Source organism: Danio rerio, chromosome 6 (assembly GCF_049306965.1).
Source record: "Danio rerio strain Tuebingen ecotype United States chromosome 6, GRCz12tu, whole genome shotgun sequence".
Taxonomy (NCBI): Eukaryota; Metazoa; Chordata; class Actinopteri; order Cypriniformes; family Danionidae; genus Danio; species Danio rerio.
The window spans coordinates 35035539-35050948 of record NC_133181.1 but is presented as its reverse complement, the minus strand read 5'-3'; the positions used below and the strand labels follow the sequence as shown (position 1 = coordinate 35050948).

At 34.1% G+C, this 15410-nt stretch overlaps 1 long non-coding RNA gene across 1 annotated transcript in view; it reads right to left on the bottom strand.

Annotated features, from left to right (window-relative positions):
- LOC141386310 (uncharacterized) overlaps positions 1 to 11503 on the bottom strand; it is a 38475-nt gene extending 26972 nt beyond the window's left edge. Inside the window, exons 1-2 of the long non-coding RNA XR_012408046.1 lie at positions 11232 to 11503; positions 9714 to 9882 (exon numbers count right to left, since the gene is read on the bottom strand). This is a non-coding gene — a long non-coding RNA (uncharacterized lncRNA). The remainder of the gene's footprint in view (positions 1 to 9713; positions 9883 to 11231) is intronic.
- Positions 11504 to 15410: the final 3907 nt, after the last annotated feature.

Here is a 15410-nt window from a genome sequence, read left to right as displayed (position 1 = left end):
GTGTCCATGACTGTGGGCCAAAGATAATTATCAAACTATTTTACATTAAAATCAGCATGGGTAGTTTCCTAATTCATTTCATAACATTAAAAATAAATAGAAAGCATTACTTTGAGTTATATTAACTAATGCAGTATAACTTTTATAACTTATTACAATAAAAACAAACAATCACATTTATAACACAGTGGCTTTCAATGCTGAAGTCAAGCAGAATCTGCCTTTGCTTTGATTTGCACCAAATTTTCTTCAATATCTTCTCTGTCTTGTGCATTTTAAACTAAATCTGATTAATTTACACAGTTTACATTAAAACATTTAATTTTAGATGGCTTTCCCAGAGATGGGTTGCAGCTGGAAGGGCATCCGCTGTGTAAAAACATGCTGGATAAGTTAGCGGTTCATTCCGTTGTGGCGACCCTGGATTAATAAAGGGACTAAGCCGATAAGAAAATGAATGATTGAATTTCAGATAGCTTTTTGTAGCTTAACAATAAAACAAATGAGTATAAGGTTGCATTAAATTTGAAATGGTTTAAATTTGAATCTCTAAACCACTCTCAGATGGCCCAATCAAAGGTTACCATGGGCCAACTTTTACCCGCAGGCCCTAGTTTGGGCATCTCTGGTTTACAATATGTGAAACAATTTTGAAGAATGTAATGGATTCAATTACAATGAATGGGATTCAAGACTTTTAAACTTTCAAAGCATGCACTAAAGAATCAAATGTAGTCCACGCAACTTATAAAATACACATACAAAAAAGATTTTTGCTGTTTTCTTTTTTCAAACTGATTTATTCATTTTCCTTTGCCTTAGTCCCTTTATTCATCAGGGTTCGCACAGCGGAATGAACCACCAACTGATCCAGCATACGTTTTACACAGCGGATGTAAAAAGACTAGGAAACACACACTCATTCCATACACTCATTCACACACACTCCAACAAACTTAGTTCATTTAATTCACTTATAGCGCATGTCTTTGACTGTGTGGGAAAACGGAGCATCTGGAAGAAAGCCAAACGAACATGGGGAGAACATGCAAACTCCACACAGAAATGCCAGCTGACCCACCTGGGACTTGAACCAGCAACTTTCTTGCTATTAGGCAACTGTGCTAACCACCGAGTCCTTTTTTAAACTACTTATTCAAAATAAGTTTTTATGGAACAACTTAATTGTTTTATGTTCAATCCACTTGAATTTGTTAATTTGTGTTGGAATGACATGAATAAATTGTGTGAAAGCCAGCATTTTTACAGTGTAATGATGAGACTTTATGGCTAAAATGAAAACATTTATTCTGTACTGTTGTAACCGTTTGGTTTTGATTTATTTCTTTACAAAATTTTATTTATTTGTTTATGAACAAAGTACTGTAAAACAGTTTCCCATGTTTTTTATTTATTTATTAAATATTTAATAAATTTGGAAAGCAGAATGTTCGGCACCATTACTCCTCGCTTCAGTGTCATATGATCCCTCAAAAATATAAATATTTCGATTTTTTTGAAGTTTTTTGTCATTTTAAGTTACATATTATAAAAATGCAGTGCTTTTTTATTATCACTGGATGCAATTACTTAATTTTTTTAAACAAATTTTGTCTACAGAACTTTTGAATGATATGTCTGAGACATGAAATATACAGTGGAAAAACAAATCAAATGGAATACTTTTATGATCCAATTTTCATTCATTCATTTTCTTTTTGGATTAGTCCCTTAATAATCAGGGGTCGCCACAGTGGTATGAACCGCCAACTTATCCAGCATAAATTTTACACAGCGAATGCCCTTCCCGCTGCAACCAATCACTGGGAAACACCCATACACTCAATAGTTTTTCTTATTTTTGTCATTCTAAGTTACACGTTTTAAAACAGTCATTTTTTTTTTATTATCACTGGATGCAACTACTTTTTTAATAATAGGCAGGGAGGTTAATTCCGCTGTGGCAACCCCAGATTAATTAAGAGACTAAGCTGAAAAGAAAATGAATGAATGAATGAATGAATGAATAACAATATGCAGCAGATGCCCTTCCTGCTGAAATCCATCACTGAGAAACACTCATACACTCTTATTCACACACATACACTATGGATAATTTAGGATACCACCTATAGCGCATGTCTTTGGACTTGAGGGGAAAATGAGAGCACCGGGGGAAAACCCATGCAAACACAGGAAGAACATACCAACTGACCTAGCCGGGGCTCAAACTAGCCACCTTCTTGCTGTGAGGCGACAGCGCTACCCACTGCACCACCTTGTCACCATGATCCAAATTTATTTGTTTTATTTTTCTTTCATTCATTCATTTATTTATTTTCAGCTTAGTGCCTTTATTAATCTGGGGTCGCCACGTCTGAATCAACCACTAATTTATCCAGCATATGTTTTACGCAGCGGATGCCCTTCCAGCTGCAACCTACCTCTGGGAAACACCCATACACACCATTTCACACTCATACACTACAGCTAATTTTAGCTTACCCAATTCACCTATAGAGCATATCTTTGGACTTGTGGGGGAAATGAGATCACTCGGAGAAAACCCACGCGAACACGGAGAACATGCAAACTCCACACAGAAATGCCAACTGACATAGCTGAGGCTCGAACCAGCAACCATCTTGCTGTAAGGCTACTGGGCTACCTACTGCACCACCCTCATTTTTTTAAATATAAATTTTCTAAAATTTGGGGAAATTTTGCTGTTGTAATGTCACTTAACCACACCTCCATAACGTAACATAGCTGTTCTGGAACGTAGTTTGACTATACATGACAGTAATAATCATGAAACATCATGTCATTTATGGTGCATATTAACTTTAACAGCCCATGGGCTCATCTTGTGGTTTGTGACATCAAATCCATAATAAAAATCATCTTTTCTTCTATGATAACGAATCAATGTAATGAATTGAATCCGCTGAATTATTACACAGGACACCAAAGCACATAAACAAACAATTGAACTCTCAGAAGGAAACACATGGATCAAAGAGATACACGGCATGTGATAGAGAGGACAAAGTGAGGGATTTGTTTTTGACTCTCTTTCTGTCCTCCCCAATGGATCAGGATAGGAATTCTCTCTTTTTCACATCAAGCAGCAATTTGCTCACTGCTGGTTTTCTGTTAGCGAGAGAGAGGGGGGAGTGAAGGATAGACTGAGAGCGAGAGTTCTCTTCTTTTTATGTGACAAATAAAGAAATCAATAAATCATTGCTGGCTTTGACAGGTGGTGGCAAGGCGGGCCATTTATCATTGAGTATTTATGAAGTTGTCGCCGGTCCCTCCGCCCTCCTCCTGGCTCTGAAATATTTAAAGATGTGCGTGTGTTTGGAGAAAGCGCTGGTCTACTGGGCTGCAGCGAGAGGAGAGCCACAGATATTCAAGCGTGTTGAACAGCCTGCGGCTCTTTTCCTCCAGGGCTCCCTAACGCACATTACACACTTCACACACACGGGCCGCTGGCGTCTGAATGCCCCCTTGAGTAGCGCTCGGGTCTTTAAAGGGTGTGGAAGGTATCGCTGTGATTCTTCGCTCTGGATTTGACCCCAGGGAGGAGGAGGAAAAAACCACAGAGTCAAGAGTGTCAAGCTGAATTCCTGGAGGGACGAGTGTGAATCTGGTCATCCTTCAGCTGAAGCTGCGCTCTATCATGCTGAGGGACGTCTCAAGTTACTTTTGGAGAGAACTGAATTAATTAGAGTTGTTGTTTTTTTTTTAATTTGGGATGTTTCAGGAAGGATACATGCTATTTATTTTGTTAGCAGCTTATTACCTGAATCTAAATTGATATTATACATAATCAAACTGACCAAAATACATGCCATTCTTTGGACACTGATAATCTGGCTTAAGTACCCTATAAAATTACAGACATAAAATAGTGTATGATTTTGCAGATTTTGATAACCATAAGGTTCATACTTTTGACAAAAAAAAAATCACATTCATATTTAATTATAATAGTATATTTATTTATATATATTATATTTATTTATATATACTTAGTATATAAATACAAGTGTACATAGCCATGTTTTTTTGCCATGGCTATTTCTTGCCATGGTTATTGATACTGTTTTAAAACTTGCGTTTACTTATAAACTTACTTCTCTTATGCTCATCATTCTAAGTATTTTTTGTAATATTATTAAAACATATTGAGCATCATACTTCATACTCATGATCGTTCGGAAGCGATTCAAGAAATTAATTTTTTATTATCAATGATATTTTTCTTCCATTCTGGAAAGGATTATGTCATGAATATACATTTCAAATTGATTCATTCATTCATTTTCCTTTGGTTTATTCCCTAATTTATTGGCAGTCACCACAGTGGAATGAACCCCCAACTACACTGCCATATATTTGAGATGAGAATACCCTTCCAGCTGCAATCCAGTACTGCGAAAAAAAACATTCATTCATTCCTTCATTCATTTTCCTTTAACTTAGTCCCTTTATTCATCAGGCGTTGCCACAGCGGAATGAATCGCCAACTTACCCAGCATGTTTTACACAGCAGATGCCTTTTCAGCTGCAACCCAGTACTAGGAAACATCCATACACACTCATTCACACACATATGCTGTGGCCAGTTTTAGGTTATTTAATTCCTCTATACCGCACGTATTTGGACTGTGAGGGAAACCGGAGCACCCGGAGGAAACCCACACGAACACCGGGAGAACGTGCAAACTTCACACAGAAATGCCAACTGGCCCAGCTGGGACTTGAAATAGTGACCTTATTGCTGTGAGACGACAGTGCTAACAATTGAAGCACTGTGTGGCCCCCACTGGGAAGACATTTAAAGTATTTTGGATTTTATTTTCAGGATAAATAATTTAAAAATTTTAATATTTGGAATTTATAATAGAATGGACCCTTGCTGAATTATATATATATATATATATATATATAAAATACTTAAAAAAATAATAAATTAAAAAAAAAAATATATATATATATATATATATATATATATATATATATATATATATATATATATATATATTTTTTTTTTTTTTTTTTTTTTTTTTTTTAAAGTATTTTAAAAGTGTTCATCCTGAAGCAATTCGTATATTAAATAATACTGTGTCTTTTGCCTGCAAACAGAGCATTCTCAAAACATTCTGTAATGTTCCTTAAAAAGTGTGTGTAAATATTAGCCATAATGTTCTTGTAACATTGATAGAAAAAACGTTTTTCGAACAACATGTTAATAAATAGATAAATTATCATTAACATGATAGGACTATAAGGACTATAAGGATGGACTATTTTAAAATAACATTCTGAGTACATTACTATAACATGAGACATGAAATATTATCAAAACATTCTGAATAACATTACAACAAAAAATAAGGTTAACACATTGTATAAAAAACTAAAAAAGTTCTTAGAACCTAAACTTGTTACAGTAGCCATGTTCTCAGTACTGTAATGGCAATAAATGGTGTCCAAATGTTTGCTTTAAAAACTTTAAAAAGGTAAACATTATCCATTTCATAAATATTAAGTTTTTAAGGATTTTCTTTACTCATTGCTTCACTTATGAAGACACTTATTAACCCACTGGAGTCATTTGGATTACTTTTAAGATAGATGGATGCACTTCCTGGAGCTTCAAAATCTTGGGCACCATTTACTCCATAACAAAACTAATAATGATGTTACTTAATATAACTCTAACTGGTTGTATTGGTTTAAAAAAAAATACAGGGAAAACTTACAGCCTCATGGGGATTTAATTATGTCATAATCTTTATTTTTAGATGAACTATTTCTTTACTAGTTAATAATATTCGTTAATGAACTTACAATGAACAATACATCTCAAACACTATTAATCTTTTTACCACTACTAAACATTATGCACTGGGAAATGAAATGAGAATGAATATTTGTATAAATTAACATTAATAAATACTATATTAATATAATAGACATTCTAAAAATATATTAATAATAAATTAATGCTAATAAACATTGTTAGTTCATACACTTCACATGTAAATAAGGTTAAAATATTAATCCTTGTCATATTAAAATTTCACTTGAAGCATGATCTCCATTGTGGTTTGATATAGCATTAATGCAGTGCTGCAGATATTGACCTACTAAGCAAATATGAAAACAATTTACAACACAATATTCCAGTAGGGATTAAACAGGGTTAAACGATCCTCTATAAAGAATGAGATTATCTTTCAGAGTTGCTCAAAATTTGTGTAAATCAATGAGTACTTAAGAGGTAAACAATGAAAAGTGAGCTCCAATAATGAATTATGAATTATTTCCATGTAATAGGTGATAGTGCTGTGTGTTAGGCATGCTCTGTCAAAAACATTATAATGATGTGGAAGGTTGGATTGGTTATCTTTCATTAAGATAAAGGATTCCCTCAATTAATTAGTGGTTAACAAAGATAACGTATTGATGTGAACATCCTAAAACATTTAGCTTATTTGTAGTTATTCCTTACACTAAAAATACTGGGTTCCACATAATTAATCTGTGTTGGAACAACATGAAAGTTAAATTATTAAGTTTTACACAATCAAAAAAAAATAACTGATTGGATGAACTCAATTTAATTGAGAACAGTATTTCCATCCAATAAATTGGTTTGGCACCAACTAAAAAAAAAGCTATTTACAAAATTACATGCAATTTAGTTGCATTTAGTACATGATCAAAAGAAAATGTAAATATGTGTGTATGTTTATTTAACTTAAAGTTTCACATATGTCTATTATGTATCATACATTTCAAGTGAACTAAAAGAGCCATTTTAAGAATATTTCATGAGTTATATATACAGCTGATTGAGACTGATCTCAGAAATCATTTTAGGACAGTTATTGCTTTCTGAGCAAAGTACCAAACTGCCTTTTTGCTAATCAAGCTGCCAACACCCAAAGCATGGTGGTAATTTAAAAACTCAAAGCATTACATGAAAATCTTCTTAATCTTTAAACTCTAACAAGTCTTTCTAATAACTTTAAACACCTAAGATTGCTTTTACTGTAAACATTTCCCTCTCTTAATTCAATCCTATGCAAAGCATGCTGGAAACTACAAATTCCCTAACCAGGTAGTTGGACCAACACAATTCCATCATGTTGTCCCAACACAAAACGTGTTAACAAAGTTAACTTAATGGTTTACAAATTTAAGTCGACTGAACATACAACGAATAAATTGGCAAAAGAAATTACAATAATTACAATAAAATGAGACTTTCAGCTCATTTTAAACAGGTAGTTTGAACAATCAGCAGTTACTGTATCCTTTTTTAAATGTGCATATTTAAGTGGTTTTAACATAATACAATTAAGTCATTGCACAAAAAATAAAGTTGTGTTCTTCACATCGTGAATACCTTTTAAGGTTAACTTGCAGATAGGACCATATATAAATTTTCTGTTGCTAACTTCTAAAAATGCAAGTAAAATATGACAGAAATGTATTAAATAATTAAATTCATCAATTAATATAAAAAGTATATATATCTAATTGGCCTGATGATATAATTGAGGATTTGGTAAAATATATTAATATTAAAGCTAAACCAAAAATGGTGGATTATTTCTGCACTTCAGATGTATGCTTCTGTTAAACAGGTATCCACTGTACACATTTATGATTTGTTTTTGTAATTAAGCATATTAAAAATATTCTAAATCTGCACATAAGACAAATTCACTCTTTTGAATAGAATCATAATCACAGTTATGCGTTTGACTTTACACTGTTAAAAAATATCCTGGTTGCCATCAATTTAAGCTGAATCAAATTATAGTTAAGAGTCCACTTGACTTATACGTTAAACTGACTTAAAGCAGCTTGCATAACTTATAAAATTAAGTTATAACATGATTAACTTAGTTCAATAAGTTACAATGACCTAAAAACATATACTGTCGAGACTAAAAGATCACATAATTTTTACAGTGTAGCAATCATCAATATGTTTCAACACAATGTTATCACATATTGACTACCTTTCAAAGAAAAATTCAACATTCAACACAAAGATTTGTCCACATACAATAGCCTGCACCTCAAATATTCAACACACAATTGCAATGCTCAGTAGCATGTGAAAACCGGAGGGCATTTATAAGCCTCAGATGTTGTTTAAAGGTGAAACAGAGTAAAAGAGGACATAAAAACAGGGCAGCAATGAGATACAAATCTCTAACAATCTGTGAGCATGTGGAAAATGTTAGCCCAGGGCCTCTAAAAAAAGGCCCTTAAAAGAGCAGACGCGTGTGCTGCGGGGCCAAAGGAACGAGCAAGGTGGAGGTGTGGTGATAAAAGATTTCTGAAGATGCCGTGAAAAACAAAGACATAAGAGATGCAGGAAAACAAACTAGGTAAGAGGATGCAATGGGAAGAGTGAGAGCTGGGGGCAATGCTGAGATTTAAACCCATTCTGTCTGAGGCTCCATCGGATAATGAGCTGACTAAGCAGAGAGAGGGAGAGAGTAAGAGAGAGAAAGCACTTGCTGTTGCCAATACAAGAGTAAATGTACATTCGCTTGCATTAACAATCAGTTCATTTTTGGGGGCTTCTCTCTAAATATTCCCATGTTTTTCTTCAAACAGCACAGGGATCAGCTGCACCTCTAATTTCGTTTTCCTCAAGTTGCTCATATCAATTTCCTAGTCCCGTGTTCCCTTCTCACAGCACTGTTGCCCCCATGACCCCTTTTATATCCGGGCCCTTATCTCGCCACTTCCATCCTGCCCCAGCTGCCAGCCCCCTTGACTCTTTAAATCCTGTGCACTCTCTCTCACTTTCTCTGTACGTTCATAAATCATTTGGAAAACTGTAAAATGCCAAATTCCATGAATTGAAACCTATCAATCAGTTCTACTGGCGGGGAGGTGGGGGGGGGGTGGTCTAAATTAAGCGTGGCTCAGGAAAAATACAACAAAGTGATTAAAATATTACAATATTACATTGTTATCATATTGTTTAAATGCTTTTATGTTTTATTGCATTCTGTTTACATTTATATGGACAGTGGTGTATATAAATGCCCCCATAAGATGATAATAATAATATTAATAATTATAATAATAATAATAATAATAATAATAGTAATAGCACACCGCATAAATGATATTCCATCGTCATTCAGTGTAAAAAATGTATCTACTTAACCAATTATAAAACATACTTAATATACATCTTAAAATACTTAAAATATGCAATGTCAGTTTTATCTGTATGTTTAACAATTTTTGGTAACAAATAACAAAGAATTACAATGACAATTAATTTGTATTTTAGACCTGCACTGTCTTAAACAGTCTTTTCATGCATCAGACGATTCAAAATATGTCAATTTTTGTGGCATATAAACTGGAGTACGTTGAATGACATTTAGAGTGTGTGTGTGTATTGCATGGCAGTTATAATAATATTAATAATAATTATAATTATTATTATTATTATTATTATTATTATTATTATTATTATTATTATTGAGTTTTTATTGCTAATGCTTGAAACCTAATTTTTGTTGATTATGTCAACGCTCAGGTTATACATTTTCAGTTACGGAGTTTCATAAAAATCCGGTTAGTTCTATTGATAAAAAAAAGATTTGTCTATGTTAAAATGCAGTATACTGTTGCATACGCTGCTGCTGCTGTATTACCTCTCAGTTCATGGTCATATCCTCTTTTCAGCCAAAATATTAAGCTGATGGAAGCCTGGCTAATGAGGCTCTCGCAAGGACCTGTCCCGTTTCATCTCGACTATCTGCATTATCACCGGCATTAGTGGCGGCTGTCAGCGCGTGCGCCCTTGGCGAGGAGCCAGAACGCCTGGGACAGAAGAACAAAAGTCAACTCCTGATACATGACAGAAGCGAAGTTATTTAAATGAACATTACAAATTTCCGTCTAACACCTTTGCTTGTTGTCCTATGTAAATTGGCTGTTTGTTTTGCATAAAAACGAAAAGTCAACTTTATCCCTGTGACTGAGAAACAATTAGGCTTATATTAATAGGCCTATTAGATATACTTCAGTTTTTGAACGATGTTTCATAAAGTTTCGATCACGTATTTCTTTTCGATTCGTATTCTTGATGATGGTTTCAACTTTAAAATTACAATAATCTTTTTGTTTGCCATGAATTGATCATATAGCATAACAATTAAAAATACATATATTAGATGCGTGTTATTAAAAATATATGTTAGTTAAATATGATATTTTTGCCATGTATTTGGAAATTCTTTTCTATGACTCCTGACATCGTGTTTTTGAGTTATCCTGTTTTACTGTTGGTTTTGTTTGGGAACAGCTCCCTCATCTGGCCAAAATATGGAACACTGAGACAGACGGTTTCATTAATACGTGCTACAAATTGTATTTATTAGGTTAATAAAATAGTTAACGAATTTTGTTTTCATATGTACTGTATGCTTATTTATTGTGATGATGCTAATCATTCTTCCTGTTACAATATTATATGCATAGTTTTACACATCCATGTTTATAGTGACATTTCACAAAGATTTTTACGTTTAATGTCAGTTTTGACTAAATTAATTTAATTAGTTTGACAATTCTATTCAGTTTTAATCAAACTTCAGTCATCTGTATTGTCTAGCTAGTCTAGTTTAAACAGTCACAAGATTGCAAAAATCTGATTTATTTGGATTCAGTGAAAAATGTCCCAAATATTTAATGATATACTCAAAAAAAATGGCTTTTGACCTGTTAAAATGACTATCATTAATATTTGAACAAGTAATAGACAGTAATTAACAGAATTAACTTGAGATAATATATTCCATGGTCTGTTGAAATGCATGATTCTGATAAGCTGCAGACTTTTTGGCATGTTAGTCACATTACACAGACTTGTGTAAAGAAGTGTTTGCCCACCTAACTAAATAAATGGTCAGCTCACCATTTACTGCTGGTATTGTGTTCTTTTTCTGAGAGGTATTGCTAGTTTAACGCCACACATAATAGGACACACACCTTCCAAAAAGTTCAACTTTTTTCGTGTCAGTCCACAGAATATTTTCCCAAAAGGCTTGACAAAACTGAAACGAGCCTTAACCTATTTATTTATTGTTTGTTTGTTTTTTGATCAGCAGTAACTCTTGTAACTCTGTTATGCAAATCATTTTGCCCAGTCTTGAGTCATGAGCACTGACCTTAATTGAGGCAAGTGAGGCCTGCAGTTCTTTAGATGTTGTTATGGGGTCCTTCGCGACCTCTTGGATGAGTTGTGGCTGTCTTTGGATAATTTTGGTCTGCCAGCCAATCTTGGGAATGTTCTCGACTGTTCATGTTTTTGCCACTTTTAAATAATGGCTCTGACTTTTCTCTTACAGGACCAAAGCTTTAGTAATGGCTTCATAATCTCTTCCAGATTGATAGATTTGACTACCAAGATGATTTCTAGCTTGTGGGAATATTTTTGTCTATTTCACTTTGACTGGAAGGTCCTTTTTAAGTGATGATTTGATTGCAAACAGGTGTGACAGTAATCAGGCCTGGGTGTGGCTAGAGAAATTGAACTTAACAAGAGTTGTTTTAACAGGGGGGGCAAACACTATATAGTTTGGATTTTGTTTATTTTCCTTAATAAAAAAATCTTCATTGTAAAGTGCATTGTGAGTTTGCTTGTGTTATCTTTGACTAATATTTAAATTTATTTGGGCAACGCAGTGGCGCAGTAGGTAGTGCTGTCACCTCACATCAAGAAGGTCAACAACAACAACAAACATGGAAAAAATAAGAAAACAGTAAGGGGCAAACATTTTTTTCAAACCACTGTATGTATACAGTACATATATAAACAACTTGTAATGATAAAAAAATCTTTTAACAAAATCCATCAGTTATTTTTGTGTTCATGTTTATTGTATTTTTATTTTCTCCACAGTTTCAAAAAAAAAAAAAACTTTATTTTTACCCCATGAACAGCCCTAAAATTTCAGGACATACCCTTTTGTGTGTATTTGGTTAGGAAATACCTGCATCACTCACTCAAACACACACACACAAACACACACACACATACACGTGCACACACACACAGCCTACATATCTGTCTCCTCTGTTTGTCCTCATCCATGGTGTGACGGATAGCCAGATGACCTAGTGTCTAAATATTCCCATCATGAATAAATGAAAGAGAGAGAGAAACACACACACACACAATCTAAATGCATCCTCACTATCAGATGGAGGGTGACGCTTGGTGTCTTCATTCTTTGACAGTTGCGTTCATGCACATTTTATGGGATTGTTGTATAAAAACCTAGGATATCCACTAAGCACTGATACAGTGAGCATATCTGTCTCTATGTTAGAATGAATTGAATGGAGTTTTTTTTTTTTTACTAAAAAATAATAAATAAAAAGGGCCAGACACAGACTATTCTGTAATTATGCCTGTGTGTTTTCATTTATTTATACACAGATATGAAAATGTTGTCAAACTAGCATCTAATTTTACTGCTGCATTTTTTTTTACAGAAATCTGAAGTTTATTGTTCATTTACCCATGATATCATGCATGCTTTATGTATGTGTACTGTATCTATTCATGCGTGTGTTTAATGTCATGCTCAGGAGAGCATTTTTGTGTGTGAGAGATTTTTTTGTTTGTTTGTATGTTTATTTGTTATTTATTTATTCTTGGGTCTGGACAGCATGACTTCTAAATTATGAAGCAGGCCCCATTCTTTCTTTCAGTGAAAAATAACATCTGTCCTGCAAATGGAGAGCTTAGTGTGTCTGTATAATTTATGGTAAAAGCCTCCAGAGTATGACATAAAATATATATTGAGAAGTCCACAGTAACAAATAAAAATAAAGTAAGAAACTGAGGTAAAAAAGAAATTAAAAAGGAAGGTCAATTCTTATGGCAATGAAATATATTAATATATTCAGGCATAAGGCAACTTCCTATATTGATTAATATAAATGAAGATAAAGCTCAAATATTTATGAAGTTGTTAAATCTCTACTAAAAGACTGTCAAATTCATGTGGTCACAGTCAGCAAATAAAAAACCTGAAAGAATCACATGTATATGAGTATTCACAGCATTTGCCATGAAGCTCTAAATTAAACTCGGGTACATTCTGTTTTCACTGATCATTCTTGAGATGTTTCAGCAGCTTAATTGGAGTTCACCTGTGGTAAATTCAGTTGATGAGAATGATTTGAAAAGGCATAAACCTGTCTATATAAGGTCCCAGGGTTGACAGTGCATGTCAAAGCACAAACCAAGCATGAAGACAAAGGAATTGTCTGTACACCTCTGAGATAGGATTGTCTCGAGGCACAAGGCTGGTGGAGGTTACAGAAAAATTTCTGCTGCTCTGAAAGTTCCAGTTAGCACAGTGGCCTCCATCATCCGTAAGTGGAAGATGTTTGGAACCACCAGGACTTTTCCTAGAGCTTGCCGGCCATATAAGCTGAGTGATCGAGGCAAAAAGGCCTTAGTCAGGGAGGTGATCAACAACCCGATGGTCACTCTGTCTGAGCACCAGCGTTCTTCTGTGAAGAGAGGAGAACCTTACAGAAGAACAAACATCTATACAACAATCCACCAATCAGGCCTGTATGGTAGAGTGGCCAGACGGAAGCCAGTCCCCACCTGGAATTTCCCAAAAGGCATCTGAAGGACTCTCAAACCATAAGATACTAAATTCTCTGGTCTGATGAGACTAAAATTTAACTCTTTGGAGTGAATGCCAGGTGTTACGTTTGGAGAAAAGCAGGCACCGCTCATCACCAGGCTAATACCATGCCTACAGTAAAGCATGGTGGTGGCAGCATCATGCTGTGGGGATGTTTTTCAACAGCAGGAACTGAAAGACTAGTCAGGATAGAGGAAAAGATGAATGCAGCTACATACAGAGACATCCTGAATGAAAACCTCCTTCAAAGTGCTCTTGACCTCAGACTGGGGCGACGGTTCATCTTCCAGCAGAACAATGACCCAAAGCACACCGCCAAAATATCAATGAAGTGGCTTCACAACAACTTGGTGAATGTTCTTGAGTAGCCCAGCCTGAGCCCAGACCTAGATCCTATTGAACATCTCAGGAGAGATCTGAAAATGACTGTACACGGCCGCTTCCCATGCAACCTGATTGAGCTTAAGAGGTACTGCAAAGAGGAAGGGTATTGTGTGTAGAATTTTGAGAAAACAAATAAATTTAATTCATTTTGGAATAAGGCTGTAACAAAAAAAAAAATGTGGAAAAGTGAAGCACTATAAATACTTTCCGGATGCACTGTATTTGTTGTTGAGTTTATTCAAGCCTTTCTGCAACGACGAGTCACACACAAATGCTTTTACAAAGTTTGCAATACGCACACCAATTAACTTTGCACTGTTTTTGCACTTCTGCGGTAAAAGTAACATTAAAAAGTTAATATACAAACTTTATAGATATCCATTATTTCACTGTACAAAATTAACCTGATTGAATACATTCCATCACATTGCGGCGGGCCTCAAAATCCATATATTTGATATTTGAATGTCTAGAAATAAAAAAAATTATAAAAAGAGATTTGTAGTATTTATGATTGTGAGTGTAGTCACATTATACCTACACACAGTTCTGTCCAAACAGCTCCCAAAGTTTTTTTTTTTTTTTTTGCATCATAGGTGTTATTTAAAATGCACACATTTATTTTTCCATAATTATCCTATATGGAAAGTAAATCAGAAATAGCATATTTTAGTAATGTGAACTTTTTAAGTAATTAGAAAATGTATGTTTGGCTTATAACAGTTATGATAACTAAAAATTATAATGAATATTGTTCTAGGTTTTAAAGATTTTCTGTAATGAGAAGCTTAAAGTGATCTTAGAAAAAGTTAACCCAAAGAAAATTGTACCATATTTGACTTGCTCTCTTCCTTCTTTGGAGTAGAAAAGATGGTCACACTTTAAGGCACAACTCTCACCATTAACAAACTATTTACCAAGACATTTGGCTTAATAATTGGCTATTTATAGTTAGTAAGGTAGTAGGGCTTAGGTATTGGGAAGGATAAGAAATGTAGAATAAGATTATATTTTATAAGTAGTAAACAGCTAATATCTTAATAATAGGCAGGTGATGGTATTAACTGTTTAACTAAAGCCGTACCAAAAAGTTATTATGAAGATTTCAATTACACATTTGTGTCCAGATTACTATAACAAATAAAAGCTCAAACTTTGAAGCTCCAAAAACAACATTAGAACTTTATTTTATATGTTGTCATTTACTCACCTTCATGCTGTTGCACATCTGAATGACTTTTTATTTTTCATGAAACACAGAGTAATTCATAAGATACAGGTGATGCAGAAGAA